At 40.5% G+C, this 6,000-nt stretch overlaps 1 protein-coding gene across 1 annotated transcript in view; it reads left to right on the top strand.

Annotated features, from left to right (window-relative positions):
- The first annotated feature begins 692 nt into the window (after window positions 1–692).
- Window positions 693–6,000, top strand: part of LOC109752419 (uncharacterized) — a 30,523-nt gene continuing 25,215 nt past the window's right edge. The window contains exons 1-3 of the mRNA XM_020311319.3: window positions 693–842; window positions 1,800–1,855; window positions 1,982–2,056. The gene's annotated coding sequence lies outside the window, so the exon portion shown is untranslated. The remainder of the gene's footprint in view (window positions 843–1,799; window positions 1,856–1,981; window positions 2,057–6,000) is intronic.

Genomic DNA, 6,000 nt, shown 5'->3' with positions numbered 1-6,000 from the left:
ATCTTATTAACTGTTTTCAAAATTTACTAACACTTCAAAAGTTACGTGACCATTTTATAAAGTTATATGCACATTTTTTAAGTACACAAACATGTTTCATATTACCTGAGTATTTTGAAAGGCTTGTACACTTTTTAAATTGCACATGTTTTAGAAAAAATCTGATTTTTTTATTACATGAAAATTACATAAATTCTTTAAAACATTTTGTTAAATATTTCTATAATTTTGACATTATATGAGCTTTAAAAAAATACATAGGCACTTTTATTTGAATGAATATTTTTAAAATACTAACACTTTTAATTCCATGAACATTTTAAAAATCAATACATTTTCATAATAAAAATATTTGTACATATTGTCTTATCAAACGGATTATAATTTATTTATTGTATAATAATAATAATAATAATAATAATAATAATAATAATAATAATAATAATAATAATAATAATAGGTGTAGTACGTTTTAATGGGCTGAAGTACTGCAGCGTGGGCGGCCAGGCCATGGGCTAGTGAAAAAAGCACAAAAGCGCGTGGGATCGAGAAGTACGAACAGTGACCAGCCCTGCAAGGAATGAATCAAAAAAGAGAAAAGAAAAGCACCGTAGCTTGTACTTTGCCCATCTTGCAAGCAACGCACAAAATTATCTCCCTGTTTTGGTTTACCCCTTTACCCCCTGCAAGAACAGAATAATGGAACCCCAGCTAGCTGCTATCACTTCCCCTCGCTCTCTCACTATCATGTTTCGCAAGAAAGCAATTTGATACCCTTCCGATAGAAGCATCTCATTATCATGGAGCGCATGCTTTAAACTAGCCGACGAGTGTTATATATGGTACGTATACCCCGATCTCTTGGCCTAATTTAATTAGCAAACACTCGTCCCGTATGCGTACGTGATCTCTTGTTGTCTTCTCTGACGTGCTCTCTGTGATCGACGAGAGTTGCGTCGCTCTTGCCTCTTGGTCGTGAATTGTCGACCCAAATACAATAATTTGGGTTCAGTGATGTATACTTCTTTTACTGATATGCAATTTTAAAGCAGTTTGAACTTAGCTCCTAATTTGAAATCGTCTTCCTGCGATTATCTCAGAACGGTGCCATTGCCACCTTAGGTCCCGCTTTTTTCCTTTCAAGAACACCCGGCTTCACCTATATGTACATTTCCGTTCTTTGTTACTTGGGATATTAAAAATGCTCTGACCATTTTGCTGACTGTCAGTTTGATTATTCGAAATGCTACTTCCGGTTTACAACGTGCTAAGTACTTTAGATCGACATCATGTATATTTTCGTAACACCAAACTTCCGTAACAATTTGTACCAGCTATTTGACAAGATATATGAGATAGATGATGATAAGTCTGTAAGATGAGCAGTATTGTGCTGGCGCAAGTGCTTTCTGTAGGTTCGCTCTGTTGGCACGACGCCGACGGCCATGGAAGCCATTGCGCCGTGTCCAGCTGCGCCGCCCCGGCCGATGCCCCCTCCCTACCTCGCCTGCTTCTCCCTGATTGCCGCTAGCAAAGACTGCCTCCCCGCTGTTCAATTTCCCCGGCGGACATCTTGCAACCGATCTCGCGATTTAGTTTCCCTTTCCCGAGAATGTATCGGGTGCACCAAACTGGGTCCTAAGGCGTTAGACTGCGGCCAGAGCTAGTGCCCTCACAGACTCTATGGCTGAGTGGATGTTGCCAGTTAGGTGTTCGACGTTTTGCCTGCACGGAACAGAGTACGTACATATGTCCATTGGTGGTTTCCACCTTGGTTACTGACTTGTTTTAATGTGCAGGTCGTATTTTCGCTCCTTCGAGGTTTGAACTTTCACCAAACATCATCTTGCTTCTGGTGAGTGTTCCTGTCGACCAAACCTTCTCTCGATTTTACACCTGAAGAACAGGTAAAAGTAGTGTCTAATTAATCCGCACAAAAAAAAGTGTCCAAGTAAGTTACTCTGCTGTGTCGTTATGGCAGGTGTGCCATCACGTACAGAGAGGAAATCATCTAAGTCCAAGTCTTGTCTTCAGCACGTTTACTGACTCAACCAAGGTACTGATTTCCCTCTTATGCTTGCTTGCCCAATGTCTTTGTTTGAAAACAGGGTCAGAGCTCAGAACCTGTTAAGTCTTAACCCACCATAGATGAAACCCTCGCATCTTGTATGATACATGGCTTTATGATGCTAATGCTGCAAAGAAGATTTTAAATATGTATGCTTGGTGTAGATATATCCCAACCTGTCTAGATCTTGCGCCTCATATCCATTCTTGCCAATTTCGTTGCATTGGATTCGGTTGTTAATTTCTTGGCTATAATAAAAATAAGGGATGCGCCTAATGTAGTGTGATAGGCTACTATGTTTTTGTTCATCTTTACATTTTCAGTCTTCTGTGAAACTGAGTACCACCTAAGAGACGGCCAGGCGGGGCCAAGTAAAAAGTGACAGATCCAAAAAATCGAGATGATGAGGGCCAATTGAGTCATGCAATACGTTAATATTGATAAGAGGGCCAAATTCCTACGTTAACATATTCTCTCACAATATAACAGGTAAAAAGGTATAAACTTGATGGGTCATGGACTCATGGGCGAAGCCCTGCCCCCCATCAGTCCCTCTCTTTCCACCACCGCAAAGAATGTAGTGTAGTGCTTTTAGGTCATGTGCTTATTCATTTTGCTAGTTCTTAATGATTATATCTCCTTCATTGTGAATCTGTTTCGCGTTCTGTCTACAACACTGTAGGTGATATGATGAGCTTAAGAAAACAAGACCTATATTATATGTTTTTGGCTAATATGACAATAAATTTGCTACTTGTGTGTAAACTACACGAGGTTAGGAAGCAAGTTTTACCTAGGTGACTACATGCTAGCCTTTTTTTGCAATAAAAAGAACTGCATATTAGTCACTGACTTTCTCTAGTTGCTTGCTCTCAACTCTATACTGCTAGGTAGCAACTCTATTACTTGATTTCAGCTAAATTACTTGTGCATTAATGCAGTGTTTGCTTCTAGGTACTCACTAATTTATCATGAGACAATGAGAAGGATTTTAGTCCCTATTTTGATGGCGTAGATTATGACGGTGCAGATTACAGTTATCTTTCCTTCTTTCCTACTCAGCAGCAGCAGCAATTGCCAAACAAGTTGGGGTAGGCTAGAGGTGAAACCCATAGGATCTCGCAACCAACTCATGGTTCGGGCACATGGATAGCAAGCTTCCACGCACCCCTGTCCATAGCTAGTTCTTTGGTGATACTCCAATTCTTCAGATCTCTCTTTACGGACTCCTTCCATGTGAAATTCATTCTACCCCGACCTCTCTTGACATCCTCTGCACGCTTTAGCCGTCCGGTATGCACTAGAGCTTCTGTAGGCCTACGCTGGATATGCCCAAACCATCTCAGACGATGTTGAACAAGCTTCTCTTCAATTGGTGCTACCCCAAATCGATCTCGTATATCATCATTCCGGACTCGATCCTTTCTCGTGTGGCCACACATCCATCTCAACATACGCATCTCCGCCACACCCAACTATTGAACATGTCGCCTTTTAGTCGGCCAACAGTCAGCGCCATACAACATTGCGGATCGAACCGCCGTCTTGTAGAACTTGCCTTTTAGCTTTTGTCGCACTCTCTTGTCACAGAGAATGCCAGAAGTTTGGCGCCACTTCATCCATCCGGTTTTGATTTGATGGTTCACATCTTCATCAAAGCCCCCATCCTTCTACAACATTGACCCCAAATATCGAAAGGTGTCCTTCTGAGGCACCACATGCCCATCAAGGCTAACCTCCTCCTCCTCGCGCCTAGTAGTACTGAAACTGCACATCATGTACTCGGTTTTAGTTCTACTAACTCTAAACTCTTTCGATTTCAAGTTTTGTCTCCATAAATCTAACTTCCTATTTACCCCCGTCCGACTATCGTCAACTAGCACCACATCATCCGCAAAGAGCATACACCATGGGATATCACCTTGTATATCCATTGTGACCTCATCCATCACCAAGGCAAAAAGATAAGGGCTCAATGCTGACCCCTGATGCAACCCTATCTTAATCAGGAAGTCATCAGTGTCGACATCACTTGTTCGAACACTTGTGACAACATTATCGTACATGTCCTTGATGAGGGTAATGTACTTCGCTGGGACTTTGTGTTTCTCCAAGGCCCACCACATGACATTTCGCGATATCTTATCATAGGCCTTCTCCAAGTCAATGAATACCATATGCAAGTCCTTCTCCCTGTATCTCTCCATAAGTTGTTGTACCAAGAAAATGGCTTCCATTGTCGACCTCTCAGGCATGAAACCAAACTGATTTTTGGTCACGCCTGTCATTCTTCTTAAGCGGTGCTCAATGACTCTCTCCCATAGCTTCATTGTATGGCTCATCGGCTTAATTCCACGGTAATTAGTACAACTTTGAACATCCCCCTTGTTCTTGAAGATTGGTACCAATATACTCCATCTCCATTCTTCTGGCATCTTGTTTGCCCAAAAAATGAGGTTGAAAAGCTTGGTTAGCCATACTACCGCTATGTCCCCGAGGCCTTTCCACACCTCAATGGGGTACAATCAGGGCCCATCGCCTTGCCTCCTTTCATCCTTTTTAAAGCCTCCTTGACCTCAGACTCCTGGATTCGCCGTACAAAACGCACGCTGGTCTCATCAAATGAGTCGTCCAGTTCAATGATAGAACTCTCATTCTCCCCATTGAACAGCTCGTCGAAGTACTCCCGCCATCTATAACACTAAGCTCCCTAATTTTAAATGGCTCACAATCAATTGAGGTCTCCAATTAAAATTGGGTCATCCGATTTTGACCGGGTCAACCATCTTTCAAAGCTCTCTCATTCAATTCTTCTATACTATACACTATGCTTCCTAATTTTTAAGGCCTCACAATTAATTGAGGCCTTCAATTTAAATTGGGTCACTCAATTTTAAGGTCTCCAATTGAAATTTGGTCACCCAATTTTGACCGGGTCAACCATTTTTCAAAGATCTCTCATTCAGTTCATTTATACTATTGCTTCCTAATTTTTAAGGCCTCATAATTAATTGAGGTCTTCATTAAATTGTGTCACTCAATTTTGACTTGGTCAACAATTGCTCAAGGAGCCCTCCCATTCAATTATTTTGAGTCACTATTGTTCCCTAATTTTGAAGCTCTTCAATTCGATTGAGGTATTCAATTATGGAGCCAATCATTTTTCAAATCAATCAACAACAATCGGCCAATAAAAACATATCAATCCTGCACACTCTCCCACCACCTAGAAAAAAGAAACGCCACCATGTTATACTGTAGCACCAATACATGCAGGTACCGACGCAGAAATTTCCCCACACAAATATGGGTTTCTTAGCGGATAACAAAATCACATCGAGAAAGGCCAACCAAATCATCAAACTATAAAAATATAAAACACACTATTATTTTTTAGAAAGCCAAATTCCTTTAACTTTGACCAATTTCAAAGCTAAAAATGCCAACATCTACAATATTAAACAAAAATATGGAAATTCATTTCATGATGAATCTAATTATACCGATTTGTTATTATAGATTTTGATATATTTCTCTACAAATTTGATCAAACTTAAAAATGTTTGACTTTTTAAAAATGTAATACATCTTATATTTTGAAACAGAATGAGTAATGTTTTTAAGAAAACCAACAACACCAATGATGTAGCAAAGCGCGCCCAACCCTTCTAGTAAAGATTACACTTGGTGGTCCTCTGCTTCCAGTGTTCCACCTCGTCCTCTCAGCCCTGACAAGTGGGACTGTATAAACACGAGTAGGAAGTATCAAACTGTGCTCACTATTAGGAAATATGCAACTTGAGCGTGTGGGGGGGGGTATACATATACAATGCACATGTAGTAAATATGCAGAAAGCCCCTTATATTATAGGGAAACTATACAAGCTACATGGAAACATAGTGTAACTCTAAACCCTCCCTCAAACTCAGGG

Source organism: Aegilops tauschii, chromosome 1 (genome assembly GCF_002575655.3).
Source record: "Aegilops tauschii subsp. strangulata cultivar AL8/78 chromosome 1, Aet v6.0, whole genome shotgun sequence".
Classification (NCBI taxonomy): domain Eukaryota; kingdom Viridiplantae; phylum Streptophyta; class Magnoliopsida; order Poales; family Poaceae; genus Aegilops; species Aegilops tauschii.
Note: the sequence above shows the minus strand (reverse complement) of the source record. Positions and strands in the feature narration are given on the sequence as shown.